The 22,725-nt window shown below is 40.3% G+C and overlaps 2 protein-coding genes across 3 annotated transcripts in view; one reads left to right on the plus strand and one right to left on the minus strand.

Moving 5' to 3' along the window:
* The window catches only part of LOC125769451 (uncharacterized), a 451,794-nt gene extending 430,763 nt beyond the window's left edge, over nucleotides 1–21,031 (plus strand). For both annotated transcript variants that reach the window (XM_049438187.1, XM_049438191.1), the window contains one exon: nucleotides 20,357–21,031. The gene's annotated coding sequence lies outside the window, so the exon portion shown is untranslated. The remainder of the gene's footprint in view (nucleotides 1–20,356) is intronic.
* The window catches only part of LOC125768179 (uncharacterized), a 460,049-nt gene that overhangs the window by 306,478 nt on the left and 130,846 nt on the right, over nucleotides 1–22,725 (minus strand). The gene's annotated exons all lie outside the window — the stretch shown is intronic.

Raw genomic sequence — 22,725 nt, forward strand, 5'->3', positions numbered from 1 at the left:
ACAATATTTACCTGTATGTCAACTCGAGCCGTACACATCGAGTTGGCCGAAAAATTGGACACGGACAGTTTCTTCGTCTGCTTGAAGAATTTCCAACATCGACGCGGGAAAATAAGTTGTCTCTACAGTGACAACGGAACCAACTTCATCGGAGCAGAGAAAGAACTAACGCAACTTACAAAAGACATCGACGTACGTATGGGTAAGGAAGCAGCTCTGAAGTATGGAATCGATTGGAAATTCAACCCCCCAGCAGCGCCTCATTTCGGTGGATCTTGGGAAAGGCTAATTCAGTCCATAAAGAAGGCCCTAAGATTCTGCATCAACGAATGGAGCAACCGAAAACCAACGCCCGAGACGCTAAGAGCCACGCTGATAAAAATCGAATCGATGATGAATTCTCGACCTTTGACTCACATTCCGATCAGCACAGAAGAAGAAGAAATCTTGACTCCATATCACTTCCTAATTGGAAGAGGATTAGAGTGTGCGCCACCTGAAATCAACATCACTACTCCGGCAGATCGGAAGCAATGGAAACTGGTAGAGCATCATTCAAAGATCTACTGGGATAAATGGAAAAAGGAATACTTGCCGACGTTGATTAAAAGGAACAAATGGACAGCTGCAATAGAACCTATCAAAAAGGGAGACATAGTCGTCATAACGGATGACAACGCTCCCCCAGGAAAATGGATAAAAGGCCGAATCACCGAAGTGCATCAAGCTGCTGATGGGCAAGTGCGATCTGTTGAGATCAAAGCCGGCAACTCGATTCTAAAAAGACCGGCAGTACGAGTAGCGGTAATAAACGTGGAACAAAAAGAACACTCTTTAATGCATTCTTCAAGGAAAACTGCACCCAAACGACCGCATCCTAAGGATTCCCACGTTGCCCCGATTAAGTACAAACCAAAGGCAAAGGACCGAATCAGCCCTTGCTTGTGGGCTAAGGATTTACTTTCATCACATACAACTAATACACCATAAGGTAATCCGGGTTGGATTACGGGGGGAGGATGTTGCGTCACTGTCGTATACGGTCAAGTGTGCGTACGCAACTTGACACAGTGAGCCGCGTACCCAAAACCGCACGCGGGTTTACTAGGAGAACTCAGCGTAAGCACGCCCACCAATTCTGAGTTCATCGAATCATGACGTCATCGATCATCCGAGCCCAGCATCCAAAGCCGCACGCAGCTTAGTACACGGATCGTCTCCCGCTGCAGGTGTATTGGTGTAACGCAGCGGATACAAACATCGTACGATAGGACACTCCCCCGTAGGATTGAATCACGTGATTAGGATTAGGATGAAATTTGTGGCATTTTTATGACCATATTTGGTCATAAAACGATTTCAAACGACAAGCGGAATTAGTATATAAGGACACAAAAATGTAGAATAAAATCAGTAGTAAATCAGCAATCGCTCGAGTCGTTGCTTTGATCCGAAAATAAAGGTTCTACTAACCGCAGTATAGAGTCCCGAGAGAGAGGACCACTAACGGGTTAGTATCCGATCAGCGCTAATTTCCCAAAACTGCGGTATAGAGTCCCGAAAGAGAGGACCACTAACGGGTTGTCCGGGAATTAGTGCTTAAACGGTTGAGTAGTGTAGGGCCTAAGGTGAGGAAAGGCCTAACCTTCGCGAGGCCTGCACCCAGGAAGGTCCACCCCTCAACATAGATACATACTCACTTTTCGGGGAACTTGCTAAACTGTTAGGAACGCATCACATCAAAACCACCGCCTGCCACCCGCAAGCAAATGGGATGCGAGTTCTTGCGGTCTAGTTTCTTTTGTTCTCATGGTCCCGAACTGGTGTTTGGCGGAGTCGCGATGTAAGACATTCACGACCACACGCACACTCAAACCGGGTTGGTATACAGAGCCGTTGCCACCATATTTTAGTCCTAAGTCACCAATTTTTGTCTCGAAAACACCTATTTTTGACAGCGCTCAACAAATTTTGTTTGTAAAGCATGAATTTTTGACAGAGCGCAACAATTTTTGTCTCAAAGGCATCAATTTTTGACTGTGCGCATGAATTTTTGACTGTAAGTCATTACATTTTGTCGCATGACAACCAGTTTGCTTCACCAGGCCGTTCTATCTGAATAAGAAAACCAATTTGCTTCATTTTTTGGTTGTTGAAAGCTTGAAAACAAGAATCATGATGATGCATGCATTGAACGAGAAAAACACATCAGAAAATTGTTTACAGCCGTTGCTACCAAATTTTAGTCCTATGTCACGAATTTTTTACAGTGCTCATCAAATTTTGTCTGTAAAGCATCAATTTTTGACTGTAAGTCATCAAATTTTGTCACATGACAACCAGTTTGCTTCATTATTTGGTTTATAGTTAGCGTGTTGAAAGCTTGAAAACAAGAGTCATGATGATGCATGTATGATTGAACGAGAAAACCAGTTCAGAAAATTGGGCTAAAGTCTGAAACACGACCCCCCCCCCCCCCCCCCCCCCCCACTCACGGGCACTCATTTGAGTGACTTTTTTTCGTGCAGGGTGGTTCGAAATCGGTTGCGTGTTTTTAATTATGTTTCGAGACACAGACACCTGAGGGCATGGCCGTCGAAGAAGAAAATGTAGCAATTGGTGCCATCTATCGACCACAGGTCAAAGATTGGCGATCCGTTGGAGCTTTCGCGAATAGCTCCGGCCACAGACATGGTAGCGATTAGTGGTGCATGGACGAAATCTAGCCACAAGTGCCATCTAGCCATGGCCAGAAGAAAGTTTGGCGATATCTTGGATACCGGCGGAGCTATGGGGCAAAGTTGGGCCAAAAATGAGGAAAATTTTACGGTTTCACAAACAGCGTATGGATCTTGGTTCCTCGATGATTAAATCACTTTTCACTATGCGAAAACCTCCTTACAATTTAATAATAATTGTAAAAAAAAATCAAATTCAGGCCACATTGCATAGTCTCCGAACCACCCTGTACGAAAAATTGACACGCAAATGAGTGACCGTGAGTGGGGGGGGTCGTGTTTCAGACTTTAGCCGAAAATTGTTTATTTTTAAGATAATTTTTTCGTTAATTTTAATGCAATTGCACTGTTATACAGGGTTTTTCAATTCAGTTTAGACTAGCTGCACACTTTTCCCTGCTCTGTGCAATTGAATTTTAGTAAGCAGCATGTTTTTTAAGGATACTCGCGTCGGATTGTTAAGTACAAACAATTCATTTCGACATGCCAGCTTCTGGCAGCTTTGAAGCCGCAGTGTATAACCTCGAAGTTGAAAGATTGAATTTTATTATGAAGTGCTGTTTACACGAGAAAATGTTTTTTTTATTCATAAAGAACGGCCTGACCGTATTGCTGAAATGTTTGTTTTTAATAATTATCGATATTGTTTGTAAAATATATTTCATAAATTAAATACAATTTAATTGAACAAAGTTTTGATGCTGTCTTCGAAGTGCAATATACATAACCTCGCATGTAATATTTGCTGGTAACAAAAATGCTGTGTTGTGAAAAGTCAGATACATAGCTGTTTATACAAAATGTGAGGACTTTGCTGTACGTTAAGAGTTACATATATTTTAGTGATTTAATGAAATCAAAGAATAATGCTAATCGCCAACCAAGTAAGACGTTAATTGATTTTAATTTACGAAATATTTTTTTGTTCTCGGTTAGAACGGCCTGGCCGTATCATGTATCATTTACGAAATATATTTTACAAACAACAATATCGAAGACTATTAATTTCCTCGTGTTAACAGCACTTCATTATAAAACTCAATCGTTCAATGTGGGAGCTATAAACATGCGTCCTTAAAGCTGTCAGAAGCTGGCATGTTGAAATCAATTGCTTATACTTAAAAATCAGACGCGGGTATCCTAAAAAACATGCTGCTTATTAAAAATCAATAACACAGAGCATAGAAAAGTGTGCAGCTAGTCTAAACTGAATTAAAAAACCCTGTAAGTTACATAAATTAAACAGAATTATTATGCCTTACTATAATTATTCCTTACAACTTCCTTGGAGCTTTTGCTGTAATGATAGAGAACATTGGATTAGAAATTGGTGTAGAAGAAAGTCTTGCTTACATTTGCGCCGTCCGACCGGTCGTTGAGGTGATACGTTGTGTACCGTATATAAATGAAGCTGAATGGGAGTGGATTTCAATGCTCGTATGATGCAAAAAATGATTCTTTCGTGCTTTTGGCTATTGTCGGTACTAAAATATTGCATTATTGCATGTTCGAGTTCGGTTCTAGACCTCGAACAGTGCAGACGTTTCGGCAGTTAGCTCTAGTCAAGTTAAACACATATTAGTACAAGTATATTTGGAGACCGGCACTATGTCGGCAATGGGATGTTCCAGCATAAAGTTGGATTTTTCAAACGTTCCTGTCAGGCCACCGCCGAATGAAGTCATCGACTTCGTTGTAAACAAACTAGGGCTCCCGGTTGAACAGGTGAATAGAATTCACCTCCGTATATCATTCGTTTGTTGTAACTTCGACATTAAAGACCCAAGCATTGCGCTTGACATCGTTGAAAAACACGATGGGAAACACAGCATCCCATGCAAAGGTGCTAATTTTTCCATAGCCATATCTATGGATGATGGATCAACTATCGTGAAGATACGCGATGCCTCGGTGAACGTCACAAACACCGACATAAAAAACCACTTACAAAAGTATGGAGATGTTATATCCGTAACCGAAGGTGTGTGAAGCAACGCATATGCGTGTGCTGGTATACCAAACGGGTACCGCTACGTAAGAATGGTTATCAAGAAACAGATACCATCATACATTCGCATAAACGGAGAAGTTACGCTCGCTACCCACAGAGGCCAGCAACACACTTGCCGAAAGTGTGATCTTCCTATGCATCATGGGATGACCTGCATAAGCAGCAGGAAGCTAAGTACATAAAAACCAACTTGAACGATCGTTTACTATCCTACGCATCTGTGACGACGAATCGAGAAATCGGAATAAAAGAAATAGAGCATGTGTCAAAAAATACGACCACAAGTACAACATCCAACAAGAATCCAGTACCTCAACCAGGGACTTCCGGCTAGCAAACCAACACCGGTACAGAGCCAACCAAGAACAAAGAGATAACTGATACGCACACAATTGAAATAAAAAAAAAAAACCCGAAAAGAATCGAAAAGAAACAATATCTAACCAACACCGCGATCGTCGTCAGCTAAAAGACAAGCTGAGAAAAACCTGACGGACTTTGTTACGATTGAGTGAAAACGCGGACGTACAAGAAACGTCACGAAACCTGCAAGAGTTCATCAAGAAAAAGGTAGGAAAAAATCCGTATAAATAGAGGATAATTTAACATACACGGTAATACATGTGTATATATCAGCTAATTTCGCATCGAGAATTGACAAAATTTACGTAACAAGAAACATGAAAGAATATCTTCGCTCCGTTGAGATTCAAAGTATTTCGTTCAGTGATCATAGAGTATATCTAATACGAATTGCATTACCGAACAAGATTATTTCTATAATACCGAGACAAAAACTATGGTCGTACAAAAAGCACATCATTACAGAAGAAATTCAAAACTAATTATAAGAGAATTGGAAAAAATGGACGAAACAGAAAAGGCACTACAAAAATTGCATAACTTGGACGATGAAATTTGCAAAACCTAAAATTCAAAATTTTTCTAAGTGGATAAACAAATTATATTATCAAGATCATAATCAAAAATATGATACACTACCGGCCAGATTAAACGCATCATATTTAAAGTTAATTAATGGCAATAATGAAAAAATAATCATAAATCAAAACAAAGCCGAAATGCTCAGGTTACAAAATACGCTTACTCGAAATTATATCAAAGAAAGTAATAATTACATAGCAGGCGAACCTTTATCAACTTTTAATTTTTTTCAAAGAAGGAGAAAACGAATGTTCATAAAAAACTACGCATAAACAATCATGTTCTTCTTGGCTTTAACGACCTTACAGGTCAGGCCGGCCATTTCTGGCTTACTAGACTTGCTACGGGGGAACGGTCCCCGTAGAATCATATAGAAAATTTCTTTTCTCAAATACGGCAGCGAGGAGGCGTGTACAATCACCCTATGCCATTAAGTTTTATCTGTGGAGTCAGAGTTATTATACTAGGTAAATCACCTACAATTCAACGTAACCAGACCGATGCCGAGCAACGTAATAGAATAACATCGGATAAGTACCTAACGTCGGCGGGAGCCTATTTAGAAGAATCTTTTATTAACGACAGCATACATGAGGAATATGTAGCACCTAGTGATGGGTAGGTAGACCCGAACCCACCGGATCGGAGCCATCCATAAACGACCCAAACAGATTCGTTTTGACCCGTAGATACGAGTAGGTTCAGTAGGTAGGTGCAAGCTACCGTAAGCGACTCCGACCCGTGGGTGCAGCGAGCTCCCACGAACCCTACTTATATTTGTGAACCTACTTTTGTGCTTCTTGCCGTTCGCTCACTCCATTCCTACATGCAGGGAAGGATCGTGTCTTCTTGTGGGTTTTGCCCGCATTCGTCATCCTCTTCGGCATCATTCGTACGTGTGAACCGAAGATCTCTGCTTGAACCTACACGCACACAACGACATAAATACGAAGAGCGCGCTCTGCAATGGAATGCTAGAAATGGTCCGTTTCTCTTTTTTGCCATATGCTAGCACATAGGAAAAGGTCCAAACATCTCTTCTTTCGGACCATTTTTTACATGGCTCATCGAATCATTTCCCCTTCCATTTTTTGGTCCGTTTCTCTCGCTCTCTGCACACCGGGTCAGCATGCAACAATTAGCTTCCAGCCCGCAAATGCTGTCAGTTTTTTGAGCAACAGCAAGGTATTTTAATATAGGAGGTAGAGCCCTGTGGGCAATTTGAGAGTGACTCCCATACAAAATTTTGGCCTTGTTCTCGCTTTGTTCTGGCTTTAGAGGTACAACCAAAACAAGGCGAAATGAACTACACGATCGTGACGTCACTCGTTTTTTTTATACCCGAAGAACGCTCGATCCGACATGGATTATTTTTGAATCGAACCATCACCATGTGATATGTCAAAATAAAAATAATAAAAAAAACGTGTTGTTTATACATTTTATTGATTCTGCCGTTGGATTGCCGTTATATATCTATTGCAATTTTTTCGCCGGTGTTATTGAATAATCTGTAAGTATAGTTTAACGGAAAAAAGAGTATTATTATGAAATGTTAAAAGTAATTAACATGAAATAACTTACGGATTTTGATTATTTTAGCTGTACGATGGACTCGCAGGATACTCCGATTGAATGCGGTGGTGCAGCAGGCGGTTGCCCATGCATGCATATATCCAAAGAAGTGTGAAAGCAGGTGTACACGTTAACAAAAGCGGTAGCAGACCTAAAGAATAGCACCCATACGAATACGAGAATGCTCCACCAACGCCAAACGTTTGTAGTACCATCTACGGGAAGAAATGAAGAGATAATTCCCCTCATTTCTTCCCTAGAAGCGTTAAAAGGGGGGAACGAACAGTTGGCGTCGGTGGAGCACTACAACGTAGTGCTCAACAGACTGGCAACTAAAATTGAAGGCACCACAACCAAGCAGCGCATGCATGAGGCACTTTACCTCACCTTTAATCGGGTATTTTTATCGGAGTGTAGTTGGAGCGGTAGAGGGGGTAAAGTGCAATTTAAAAAATATGGTAATGTTCTGCGGCTTTTTAGAGATGTAGGAGAAACGGCAGGGCAACCTGTTCAGAGTGCAGAATTGGAAATATTTTTTAAGACTACATTTAAGCTACAGAACGCTAAATGCAGCGCAAACACTACTGGTGTAGTGAAAAGCGTTTGTAGAGGAACCTTTAAGCGTAAGCGCAAGGAGTAGTGTTTTTTTTAGATTAGATTAGTTTAGGGTGTTGGGTTGTATATATTAAGTTTTCATGAGTTGTTAGTTTCGTAAGTGTTTAGTTTAGTGATTTTTTTTTGAAAGATGAATTTTTCAATGAATAAAGCATTTAATGAATTGTAGCTTATAATAAATGGCCTAGCCTGTTAAATTATTAAAAAATGATAATGAAGGCCCACCTCATTCCCACGCCCTATATTGAGATTGTTCGGGATAAATATAGCATAACAATTACGAGTGAGCAATACATGTATTGACTCACATTTACGCGCGCGTGTCTCAATATATGCGTTACCAATATGCAATTTTTTTAAACTAAATAGTTACAACCTAATATCATTTACTATTTTCATTTTTTTAATCAAATTTACTAACTTCATTATCATTTTTTTTGTAATATGATGAAAAATGTTAGTTTAATGTTAGTCTGTTAGTTTATTAGTACCAACCAGCCAACAATTATACCCAAACCAAAGTACAGCATTTAATCAAACCCTAAACGTAGTGATCTCGAGGATACAGCGGCTCGCTAGTAAAAGGCTTACGGAAACGCGAGCATTGCAAAGCATGGGGGCCCGCATGGCAAACATAAAGCTATGTATCTGCAGTGGTCATTTTCCCTCCCCTTCGCTATATGATACACCTTACCTCCACTGAACTACCCATGTTATAAATATGCTTAACCTAAATGCCCACTGAGAGCTTTACAACGCACAAAGCGGTAAAAACGGTCGTCCTACCATGAATCGGGCAACAAACATCCAGTAGAGTGATGGAAGTACAGCCTATTTTACTGAAACATAAAAGTATTAGTCGAAAGTTAGATGAAAAATATTAGTTGGAGCTGAAATCTGTGTCAGTTTGAAAAGTGTGCAGAAGAGGAAACAAAGCGATAGTATCAGAATCTAAAGGAGGTTTGGGAGGTCGTAGGGCAAGAGAGGTAGGAGGTAGATAGTACGATACAAGTTTACAAAATATCATATAATGCGGTACTTCCACCTTCCTGCGCGGAGAAGATTCTTTAATTTTATAAATGTTTAAGTCAGTAGACGACAGTTGGATAGCTGGATCGTCTACTGACAAACTAAACAACTCCGTGCAGTACTCGTACTGGATTCCAGTTATAACGTAAAGTAAAGAATCCAATTTCTTTACTTCCAAAAACTTCACAATGCCATGATCTTTGGTTAAGAACCATTGATCTTTGAAATTCGGCAGCAGGATAAAATCGGCGGCTACTAGTAGACCAGCACCATTTTCCTTCAACCGGGGATAAGTAAGAACAGTACGATTGGCAGACACTTCAATAGATGCAATTTCTTGCATCCGGGCCGCCACCTGTGCTGCTACTCGTGTGCCCGATTTCACATACCGTTTGATTATCTGAAGATAATTTTCAAACGCATATGTGGAAAAATTATCAAGCGGTCCACAATTTGCAACATCTCCTGCCACGTGTATCAAATTGTGGACATTGCTAGTTAGATAGGCTCGACCGTAATACTTGCGAAACTCCTTCACAAAATGTGTAAGGAGCTTTTCAGCAAAAGGCCATAATCACTGGTGTGCCGAGGACGAAAAAATCGTCACACCGCAGTAGTAGCACAAGAAGTGATTGTATTGTTGATTTGTAAAAAAATCCCTCCAGACCACAACTCTAATATAATGAAGGAAGGACCGGTATTCGGTTGCCTTCCAAAAACGGACGTATAGGAAAGACCGTACAGGACGGTTCACTTCCGAAGGAAGCCGAATCTGCACCATAAATTTAGATACAGCTTCCTTCTGTTGGGGTGCCATCTACAAAACTTTTTAAATTTTCGTTTTAAAAACCCTTGGACAAATAATCTGGTACACCCCAAATCAATCAGGTGAACGCGGTCGGCAACAACGGTACCGCGTATCATATCAAAATTGTCCACATCTTTGATTGGTATCCGCCATTCTTTATGATGATCTTTGTCCACTCGTTGTCTGAAGCCGGCGTCCGTACGCAACTCGGCGTTCACGGATTCAAATATAACTTTGCGTTCCGGTTTGATGTATTCCCCAACAATGGAACACTTTAAACACTCATGCTTCGCATTAAAGTTTGCAGTTGCTAAAAAGGAAAAAGGAAAAAAACAACATTAATATACACTTCAAATATGATAAAAATATGTCCTGCCTTTAGCAAACGCTCGTGCTGGAGAATCGGCAACAAATATGCTTAAAGCGAAACGCACTACCTTGTTGCCGAACTGCAAGCCTCTTTGTTGAAGATCATTGATCTCCAACAATAGTGGCCGAAAATATTCTTCCACCAGCTCTGGTTTTTCCAGTCCGCTATAGAAACCGACAAGCATAACCGGAGCCTCTCGCAATTCTTCCACCCTTATCAGTATCGGCCACAGTTGCCGTTTTGAACTTCTGAAGAGTGGAAGCCCGTCGATAGACACTTGAACCGTAAAAAGGTCTTCTTCGGGAATGACATTTCTGTAATAAAAAGCAAAGAGGTACCAGTTAGTTGCAACATATGCAAACAAATTGTACAATTTATGCATAAGTACTTACCGAAAATGTTGTTGCAGGACCGTCTCAATCCCTTGATACCAGAATTGTCCACCCGCGAGCGATTGAATTTCCAAACCGGTCCGGGTGCGGGTTTTGAGGAATGTCCGCGAATCTTTTGGAACATCTATGTTGAAATGATGCCTTAAGATCGCCAGAAGCATATTAAGTGACGATCGCGGCAGGTTTCCCAAAATTGCGCAGTATCTTAGAGCTTCTGTCCCTGTCAATTTCTCTAAGAAACTGTAAGCAGTCCCCAAACCTGCTGTGATATTATCATCACCGTCACGTTCGTCTGAAATTAGAAGAAGAAAGAAATAATTAGATTCATTAAAGTTAAATCATAAACCAAAGATTGACAATTTGCTGTTACTTTCATCTATATTCAACGGACATATAGCAACTTACAACCTAAAATTTTTGTCAGGTTACTATAATAAACACAACTAAAATAAAACCACTAAATTCTAACTAACGAAATACAAGTTAAATATTTTTCAATATCACTATCTTATATTTTGTTGTGGTGTCTGGCTTGGCCTGTTCAATTACTAAACAACGATTTAGTCTATTCATATTTTCGTACAAAGAAATGAAAAATGAAAAATATTTTCCGGTATGAAGAAGGGAAAGCATCCCGCACATATTTTTCATTGATCGGAGCCAGCTGAAGAAGAAACGTTACTGAACTTTTCACTCAGTGCAAACCGACCATTTTTTGAACATATTGAAAGCATTTAGCACAACCTAAAACTAAAAATATAGGCATTAATGTAACAACTTACCACTTGACATATTTGGCCAAGGAATTTCTATGGATCCATCTGGTCTGGTCTTAAATGATAGCTGGCTCCACTCAGCGTCGGTTTGCTGCTCCAATTCCTCCAAATTGCGCTTTCGTCGCCGGTAAATATTACTGTCATTGCTCGAAGACATTTTATATAAAACAAAATAAAACAAAAAAATCAAAAATAATGAAACAAATTTTCCAAAATAGCAATTAAACCGCTGTTGCAAAATTCCGCCACAGTCACTGCACAGAACAGAACTTGTTTTCTTTTCACTTTCACTTGTTATCGCTAGATATCACTTGACATATGAAAAAGAATATTTCTCCATAATGTGGGTAAAACGGTTTGAAGAAGAAGCAGTGAGCAATATAATCCGTTCGTTTCAAATGCTAACACCCTGAAGAGGGAACACGAGCATTTTTCCACTGAAGGAGTGAAAGAGTCGACATGCTAAGATCGAGTGAATTTGAGTAGCTTTGCCCACAGGGGGTGATCCAAAGCAAATTGACATTTCTCAACATAACAGAAGTGTTCCATGGTCAATGAGGGTTGGTGGTGGTGGAAGTGACGATTTGGCGGAGGTACAGTGTGTTTCATGTAAATTGAATGTTTTAATCCTATGTTTAAAATCAATAAACGGGTTTTGTTGTATAAAACGCTTAATTTTTAATTAAAATCGACTAATCAAGCTTCTTTTATTTCAAAACCGTAAAACTGATTGTTGGAATTTATAGTCTATAGTACGAAATTTATTTGAATTCCGTTTTTGAATTTTTCGACATAACGATACAGGACAACACTAGGAGCTATTAGTATAAATCGGACGCACGAAGTGAGGAATAGGGATAGGTAAAATGAACTAAACGCATGAACTACGAATGAACTTGTAACCGGACAGAATAATAAACAGTAGCAAACTGATCCTCTAACGTGCAACACATCTTTTCTCAAAATATTACCTTAATCCCGATTTCCCTATCAGTGAAATTCATACACTGATTATGTATTGAAAAATAGCTTTTTTGCAGTTTATTTAATCAAATAACAAATTTGAATTGTTATGGAAAACACTGTATTGTGATTCCTGCGTGTTTACTTTCAAGCTTCTGTACTTTCGGATTGCTCGGTTGTTTTTCAGGTGTTTTAAGTTGGCTTTGCATAGATATCATTTGAAAGTATGTTTTTTCGGTGGTATATCTTCGATAATGTGTGCGATAAGGTTTTGTGATCGTAAACACAAGCTAGTTGAACTTTAAGCGAATTGAAAACATTACTCTCAGCACCAGCTTGTTTATTTAGGTAGAGGCAAACCACATGATTTGGTAAACAACGTCTCTAAGAAAAGCAACTCCTGGGTTTTTTGTCAATTTTTATCTATGGCATACTTTAAAAATTCAATATTAAAAAAATCTCAAAAACGTCCGCGTATAGTTCTTCTTCTTCTTGGCTTAACGACCTTACAGGTCACGCCGGCCATTTCTGGCTTACTAGACTTATTTTACCACGTAGCCGGATAGTCAGTCCTTGCTACGGGGGGACGGTCCGGATGGGATTTGAACCCGGTCCGGCCGTGTGGACTGGCGCCGTTTATCACATGCACCACCGGGCCGCCCCGAGTTATGTCCGCGTTAGGTCCGCGTATAGTTATGTTTATAAATATTATGTTGAGGTTTCAAGTATAGAAAATCAATGTAATTTATAAATAAGAATAAGAATAAGTAAGAAAATAAGTTCAAATAATAAAATATACTACTACGGTAAACAAAGTCTAACAGATGTCCAACAAAACAGCGCCCTGACAAGTTGATAAAAATTCACCTTCTTAATTAATACACTTTGGGCAAAGGGCAATGAAAACGATAGAAAATGGCGGCGGTGGAGCGCATGATGTGAAATTTATAGACGCGACCAAAGTGGGTAAAGAGACTAGATGGGCTCATAGGTTTGACGCGGTAGACATGTTGAAAACCAATTTGAAGCTTGTGGGTTCGATTGTGATACGTATATTTTCACTCACACACATAGCACATTCCAAAGGATTCACACTCATACATTGAGAAAAGATCGAACCCATAAACGTCAAATTTTTATTCATTTTTCTACAGCGCAGCTGTCTAATGATTAGGGACAACTCCACCTTGTATCTCCCACATGACATTTTCCCAAGGTTTCATATTGACCTCTCGCTTTTTCATTATTGCCTCTCGCTATTTTTGAGTGCTTTTTGCCGTTCGTGCCATGCGGTGAGCGATTTTGTCAATGTGTTGGTGTTGATCGTGCCGACCGAGCGAGCCGAATGTGATTTTGACCCTTTTTTTCTTTTTCCAAACGATGCGATGTCGATTTCAGCAAAGACAAAAAAACAAAAGTAGAAGTTGTGTGCTGCGATAGAATAACGAAGGAAATTTTTGATGTGTTAGTGCAAAACATTTATCGTATAAGATATGTTGTTTGCATAAAGTGATCTTTTTTTTTGAATAATTATAGTGATTGAAAAATGAATCCGAAAATGCCAAGCTTAAACGGACATTTCTATGCGAAATGTCGACAAGAATTGTTGGAGCTGGACCGGGAATACGAGGAGGCACAGGAGCGGCACCGCCATGCAGTAAGTAGCGGAATGTTTAATTTGGTTGCTCTTCCGGACATTTGTAAGTTATTATTAGTGGTTTGTGCGTAATATATATATAAAGTATAATAGTCTCTTCCGTGAAATGAGTGTCAATTTAAATGTTAAGTAAAATATTGTGTAAAAAGTGCGTGTGTGTTTGGTGTAGTGGTTAGTGAAAAGTGTAGAAATTTAGCACAAGCCGTTCTGGGCTCATAAATGGTCCGTGTCCCCATACGCACCTATGGTAAAGTAGATTGACACTACATGAGACCATGATCGATACAAGTGTAAGTGACAAAAAATTTAAAATAACCGTCTTTGCATCAAGACAAAATTTTTACGAAAATTCATAACTAACAGCTCGTTGATCTGGCGTACAAAGTAGTATCATCTGTCTTCATACGATAAGACCGGTACAAAAACCGGTAAAGTATAAAATATGATAAATTATTGATACATAGCATGTGTAGCGGTAGTGACTTAATAACGCAGGACTTAAGGCCTCTAGCAACCGGTTTTTGAACTTATGAACCTGGGTTAGTGGATCCTAGCCACAACTACTAAGTAATACGGGATTGCCCAGGAAGCTGGATTCCTGTGTCGTATTGTGGCGTTACCTCGACAAAGAAGAAGAAGCATACTTTTTTCCGGTAATAAATGCCTTCCGGTCCATGAATGATATGAAATAATGTACGCAGGACTTCCGTTATACAGAACCAAAATCAAAGAAGGCCTGAAATGGCATACCAAAACATCGAGGCTCTGGTGATCGAAAGAAGACAAATTTTATGAATTCCATTTGGTGTAGTATTACAAAATGTATTTATTTTATTTAATTGGTGTAGAGTAAAATAACGTGGTGTAGAGTAAAATAAGCGCTAGTACATTAGGCATCGCATCATCCGATTTCGAGTATACAATAACAATTATATTGTCAATTGATTTTTTTGAACAAGCAGTGAGTAGTGAGAACTGAGAGCAGTGAAAATAAAAATGCGTAACTAGCTTGTGATCAAATCTTCAGCGGAAGTTATTGGTGCTGTTTCTGACGAACGATTGTTCAGAAACAATTGTTCGATGTGTAAAATCGTTCATGAATGAACTGATTACCCCTGGTTTCAATTCATTTTTATTCATTATAAGTTCATTTCAGGAGTCATTAATTCATTTTAGTCATTCACAAAAGCCAACCCAAACCACCCACATTCATTTTTCCCGTGTTTCCTTTTCAGCTATGCTAACTAGATTTATTTTAAAATACAAACTGTTCTACTAGAACAAAAACCATGGCTTTATTGAAAGTGTACTTTTCGATAGATTTCATTTACCATGTAACGTCTACAGTTACTCGTTGAGCAACTGAAACGAATCGAACGATCGTTCGTAGGTGTAGTTTTCTTTGCGGAAATGCGGTTCGTAGCTCGTGTTCCTTTAAAATTGAGGCCTTTAAGTACCAGAATGTTATTCTATGGTTTTCATGTATATTTCTGTTTGTTTTTCAAATATCATTTTAAAATTAATTTTTATACATGAAAAGTTTTGTGAATAATATAAGACCGTAAGGATTTATTCTACTCATTCGGACCAGACGGTGAAACAATTCGAGATAAACCAAACCTATTTAACATCTCAAGCATCTTCTTAGTTTGTGTACCGCTAAATCCGCGCCTGACCAGTACCAATTCAGTTGGGAGCACGCGGTCGCTTAGTCCGCCTTTAGGAAAATCCGCCTCTGCGAAGTTGCCATTTTTTCAAAGAAAGTAAAAAAAAATTGGTCTTGGATCCAAGATCAGCAGGATTTTTTGCCCCTTATGTGTGGAAAAGCTGCACAATGATGAGATCTATGAGCTGTACGATGAACTCACAGCGAATTAGACTGCGCAGGCTCCGATGGGCTGGTCATGCCATTCAAATATCACCGGACGACCTGACCGAATAAAGTCCTTTTAGTTCGCCCCAGAGGAGCGTTGGTATGCCCCAACCGAGATGGAGCTATGGCGTTGATACGTTCACCTACAAAGTTTGGGATAATGGTTTGGAAGACGACGACAGATTGGCCAGAGTTTAGAAGGTTTTGACAAGCCTACAAATAAGGCAACATTTCATTGACGACCCTTACGCAGGACTGGCGATCCTGCTACGGATATATAAAGTCAAGGAAAGACAGTAATGGCAGGACAAGAACTTTTTAGCTTTTAGTACGTAGTACGTAGTATTTAAAAAAAAACTAGTATTTTCGTTGATTCCCTTTCATATCAGATTTTAACTTTACTTATAGATGATTACGCCACAATTGAAGCGGTTTACATCCCAAATCTATCTGTTTTATCCCTCGGTTAATTATCTTTATACACGTTGTGGGGACTATATACAGGGTTTTTCAGATGATATTGTAAAATTTTTACCATTTCTTGTAAACACCCCGTATGAAATGGCACGCACACTTGGATGTTATTGTAAATGCTTCGGATGTCTTTGTAGGCCATGGCGTTTTATTGCAAAGCCATCATATGAAATGCTGTTTGTAGCCAATGACATTGCACACTGCTTCGGCAGCACTCGGGAGAGTACTTAACTTAGGGGTATAAACGCAAGTAAGAATTTGACACACAGCCGGTCTTTGAAGCGCAATGTTTTGAACAAATTTGAAAACACATACCGCGTTCATTTCACCTTATCTTCCGAAAACATGGGATTATTACAACATATTCAACGAAAATAGTTCATAACCATGTTTTTTGTTGGTGCCTACAGCTCAAACAAGTAAGTGTTTGTCGGGAAATGTTTTGTGTTGCCTCGTTATACCTGCACCATTATATGCATATTCCACCTGCATATTCCACCATTTCATTTGATAGACTACATATAAGTAAGTATTGCGTTGAATAAAATGTTTAAAAGTTGCATTCTTATTAGTATATGTCTGTTTTTTGCAGCTATGAGTTCGAGCGAAGAAGATACCGTGGCGGGTCCTTCTCATGGTCCAGCGACATGGTCATAAAGATATGAAGGTGGCTGAACGCAACATTTAATGTGTATGTTATGTATGTGTATGTATGTTGTTGTATGTGTTGCAAGTTTAGTTTCCTTAAACTCATTAATTTATGCATTCCTCAGCTTGTATGATAGCTTAAAAACCATTGTAAATAATCTAGTTAATCAATGCGATTAAGTATATTGTACTTTATTTAAAGAAACTGTAACTCACTCCTTCAAAGTATCGAGGTAAGAAAAGTGATTTTGAAATTGAATTGAAAAGAAAATTTTTAATTTATGAAATTAAATCCTGAATTTAGTATGTAGCAAAATAAATGTAACTGTATGTAATTTAGTATGTAGCAATATAAATGTAAATGTAATAAATATATCTTCCATCAATCTATTTGTTCGCGCGGAACAAAAGTATTGTTTTGTAAACAAAAGTGTTGTTTGTCAACACTACAGTACGAGAAATTCCTATAAGCGCACATACATTTTCCTAGATATTTTTAAGAAAACGAAATGAAATTCAATTTCTCTTATTTTATGGATTACTATTGCTTCGTTTGGTTTTATTTTAATGCTTTCATATAAAAAAGGTGCTATTATAATTTATGTAAATAACTTTTTTTTTAAATTTGGGTGCGAAATTCCTATAAGCGCAGTCGCATTGTCAATGGCTGGTCCACCTTTATATCTACACCTTGACTATCTGTCATGCATGACATGATGCGGGCATATTTGTGTGTGGGTATACTTAACAATTAAGCGTTTTGGAAGCAATTGATGCACTATGCCGAAAGGAAAATTCTTAAACGAAACAGAGCAGAAATTGATCCTCGAGTTGAAGGATGTTCGCTTAAGTAACCGAGAAATAGCAAAGAGAATCGGTAGAGGAGAAACAGTAGTACGAAATTTCCTGAAAAAAGGTCAACAATATGGAGTCCGGAAGAAAAACAAGGGTAATTCTAAACTATCCAATCGAGAACGGAACCGTATCATACAGCTTGGTGGGACTGAAAAGTTCAATGCATCGGAAATAAAGCAGGAACTCAATTTACCTGTAACAAAAAGACGTGTTTGTCAAATTCTGCGAGGTTCTGGACATCTTGTCTGCAAGAAAAAAACAAAAAAAAACCTAATCTGACTCCGAAGCACATTCAAGCAAGACTGAACTTTGCCAAGCAACGCATGGATTGGAAGGCGGAATGGGGTGAAGTGATTTTTTTAAACGAAAAACAGTTTAATCTCGATGGCCCTGACTGCTGTGCATATTATTGGCATGATCTCCGAAAGAGCCCCCAGATAAAGTTGAGCAGAAATTTCGGAGGAGGCAGTCTAATGGTGTGGGCCGCATTTTCGCGAAAAGGTACAACTCCAATCGCCACAATTTCGACAAGGATGAATTCCAAGAGCTATGTGGAGCTACTGGACAGCGTTCTAATTCAATTTACAGAGGATATTATGGACAACAACTTCATATTCCAACAAGATAACGTTGCTATTCACGTTAGTAAGAAGTCCATGGGATGGTTTTCCGATAGAAACATCCAGGTTATGAACTGGCCGGCTCGTAGTCCGGACCTGAATCCTATCGAAAACCTGTGGGGGATCCTGGCAAGACGAGTTTTCAGTGGAGGACGGCAGTTTGAAACACTTCATGAGCTACAAACATGTGTAAGAGACGAGTGGCGAAAAATTTCATTGGAAGTGTTGGAAAAGCTCATTGACTCAATGCCAAACCGGATTTATGAAACAATTCTGAAAAATGGTAAACCAACCAAATACTAATAAAATACTAATTCATGTAATTTTGTTATTTGTATTGGTTTTTCAATATTAAAGTTAAAATGCGCTTGTAGGAATTTCTCTCCAAAAAATGGGGTTTCTGCTTTAAAATAAGTGTTTGGAACATTAAACAAACCATTTTTGGTGCAATAACCTTGTTATGTGAATGCCTTTCATACGACATATTAAGGATTTGCAATAAGAGTTAAATTGAACCTGCAGGTCAAAAATTGTATGTGCGCTTATAGGAATTTCTCGTACTGTATTTGACACTAATGCACGAAGAGTGACAGAGGCGAAAAAGGTGCAGCGCGAGGCGAAACGGCAGATAGGACCAGCGCCATCGCGCTGTTGTAATATAATTTATTACAAGATTAAATGCCAAACACAACGTATGTTAGGAGCTAAAAATTTGCGTAACGAAAAAATCTAAATTTCTCGCAATAAAGCGTTCCGCGAGTAGCGCGCGAACACTATTTGTATATGCTAAATATAGCATGATCGTTTAAATAGAGTATTGAAAAATGCTTCGTTGCATTCTGTTGAACAAATAATATGCTGTCAAATTACTTTTTTGGAACATATATGTATATTGTGTGTTAGGTGATGACTTAGTTAGAGAAAATTGCGCTTTATATTCCTTGTTTTAAATTTAACCCCAGAACCATCCACCTCTGGTATCAGCGCATTTTTTGCAGGACTCCAACCCACATCAGCAGAAATATCAGCACCAGTATCAGCTAAACGCAACAGCAACAGTAATCAACAGCACGGATCATGGACAGGACTTAATAAATTTTATTAACATTAATAACGGTAATGGGCTAATAATTATGATACTAACAATTCCGACCAGGAGGACATTAATTCGGATGGGGACAGCTGTGTCGATTTTGACGAATGCATGGTTGGTCGGGACGATGCGTACAACGTTATCGATGACATGGATTTTATAGATAGTCTGAGATACCTTGTTGTTACGTGTCAGCTCCCCCGTTCGACGGTCAACTTGTTGCTGGCGATCCTACGGAAGAAGCTTAACTTAGATCTTCCCAAAGATGCGCGGACCCTAGTGAAGACACCCACTGGGATTGGAAAAATTGTCAAACCCATTCCAGGTGGTGATTATTGGTATGGAGGTCTTAAGTCGGTCCTGGCCCAATATTTGCAGTAAGTATGACATGATCTAAATTATCTATGACACAGATTATTAATTATTTTTCATGTTATCTTTTGATTACAGGAACGTCAATCTCGGAGTGACACCTTTTTCCTTGGATGTGTCAATCGACGGGCTACCTCTTCACAGAGCTGGGCCAACCCAACTTTGGCCGATTCTAGTGAAAGTGGTAGAGTTGCCAAAGGTGCCGGTGATGATGGTGGCTACGTTTAGTGGCGCATCAAAACTGGGAAGCATCATACCATATCTGGAGCCGTTCATAGACGAGCTGAATCTGATTCAGCGGGAAGGTTTGGTTATCGGCGATAAAACGGTGCATTTTAGAGTCCGCGCTTTTATCGCTGATTCACCAGCTCGTGCTTTTTTAAAGGGTAAGTCGTTAGAATATAAAAATGATAAAAATATAGCCATAAGAGGTTCAGAGGTCTAATCATGAATTTTTTGTTTTATTTTTTCAGCAACAACGAGCTATACGGGTTATCACGATTGTTTGAAGTGTTTTGCTGTTGGCGAATACTCTCCCATAGGTAAAAAGATGATCTTTGATACCGTGGATGCTCCCCTACGTACGGACGCAGGGTTTCGTAATAGAGTATGCAGGGGACATCATAAGAAATGGCGAACCCCGCTGGAAAAATTAGATAATTTTGATATGATCAAAGGAGTTGTTTCCTGCGATCGACTACATTTAGTTGATTTGGGTGGGACCCGGGGTCATTTGCGGGGAATGATTGATGGGAAGTTTACGACGGTTTGTGATAAGCGAACCCCCCGATCGAAGGAAACTGTATCGCAATTTTTATTACGTATGTAGCTTCCTTCTGAGGTGCAACGGCGTAAGCGGCACCTCAAACATATCACCTTTTGGAAAGGATCCGAATATCGGACCTTCCTCCATTACGCAAGTGTTGTGGTCATGAAGGACTATATGAATTGTAAAACATATAGTCACTTCCAACTCTACTTTTGCGGTGTGACGATTTTTTCTTCATCGGCACATCAGCACCTCTGGCCTCTAGCAGACGTATTACGTATTACTACGCAGACGTAGTTATTTTATTATGCATTCCAGCCAGAAGATTCCTAGCGGAAATTACATCGACATTAACATCAACATGAACGGATTTCCTCTCCACAAAAGCGGAAAAAACGAACTTTGGCCGATTTTGATGCAGGTGCACAATGATAAAACGATCCTAAATATGGCTGTTATTGTTTTGCGTTTAGTTTGTAAGTGTCAAACGTGACACCAAGCGTGACTGCTCGAATGCAGAACTGCTGTACACCAAAATCGAGCGGATCGCAAGTTCGCGAATTTAGCGATGGCGGAAGGGATATAAGGGCTAAATTTTCGTGGCATAGGTCTCTTTTTCCATAATTACGCGCGCGAAAAATAGTGGAATTTTTTTAACTCTCTTTTCACCACACCGCCTCTTTTCTGTATCACCGCCCTACATCGTACCACCGTTACACGCGAGACGAGTAATAAAAGTGAATTGTTAAGAAAACGCTATCTATCCGTCGCGTATTTATATTCGGGAGAAGTGCACGATATCACCGTTCGTTGCTAAACGCAACATTTTAAAAAAAATTCCACGTTTGGAAATTTTACGCGATTACGCGAGTGCGAGTGAACCGTATCGTAAGACAGTTGAGGCCGCGAAACGCCAAGGAACGCGACCAACAAACGATTCGTCGGACGTCGAGAGAACAGTTGAGGTGTACGTTACACATTACGCCAACAGACGCTATCTCTCACTATGGAACACCAGCACGATATAAATACACTTCCACCGGTAGCACAATCGAACGACACTCAGCAACCTGAAACGGAAGCACCGGATCATAGGCCACTTGCACCGGCCGCGGATTCGCCTCACTTCCGATCGTTCGCGCCTACTTTGGAAGACTGGACGATTAACTCGTCACTGGAGATCGTTGACCGCGCTAGGCCAACGACCTCGAATGCACCGTTGAGTGCTGGTTGGTTGCTGAGGGGACCGCAGCAACGTTTGACAACGGAGAGTCCCACACAAATTCTCGCCCCGCGGTACACACCGCTGGCGAACTCGACCGCAGCAGCCCTTGGTCATTTACACCGCTCACCCACGGGCACCATTCCGCGGACGGCGGTTGGAACTTCTGGAGCGGCCATCGCGGACGTTGAAGAAGCAGTGCCATCGCAGAACGGGCGATACACGGGGGCTGTACCGCGGACGGCGGTCGGTCCGTATGAAGCGGCCATTTCGGGCGTTCATCAGCCGACGCCATCGCAGGGCTTCACACCCGTGAAGACGATGGCTGACCAGCTTGCGGAATCCAGTGACGCCGTTTGCGCTTTGGAGGTTCGGATGCGGAACTTGATGCGGCGAAAACTGGAGCTTGAGCGACGAGAGCTGGAGTTCGAAGAGCAGATGATTCTGGCTGAATCGAGGAGGATCGGCAACGGGTTCATCAGCATGGTTGACGACGAAGGTGAGTCGAACAAGATGGTTGATTGGTTGAGGTGTGGAAATAGTGATAACACACAACATCCGAATGTGTTACCCTCATCATCGCGGACGGCGCCTCCGGGGCATGTGCAACCGGGCAATAGTTCAGTGGTCAGTAGTGGTCAGCACAGGCCTAGAAATGAACAACGTTTTAATTTCGGTAGTGAAGCGGTTGACACTTACCGCAATAGCCTCGGCACTACGCTGATGAACATCAGCCAGAGTCAGGTTTTGGCTCGTAAGGCAAGCTGCAGGGAGTTGCCATGTTTTTCCGGTAAACCCGAAGAGTGGCCCATATTCATCGCCACATTTGAAACCTCGACAGCTGCTTGTGGCTACTCCGATGAGGAAAACACCTTGAGACTGCAACGGGCGCTTAAGGGCAAGGCACTTGAAGCCGTGCA

This window comes from Anopheles funestus, chromosome X (genome assembly GCF_943734845.2).
Source record: "Anopheles funestus chromosome X, idAnoFuneDA-416_04, whole genome shotgun sequence".
Classification (NCBI taxonomy): Eukaryota; Metazoa; Arthropoda; class Insecta; order Diptera; family Culicidae; genus Anopheles; species Anopheles funestus.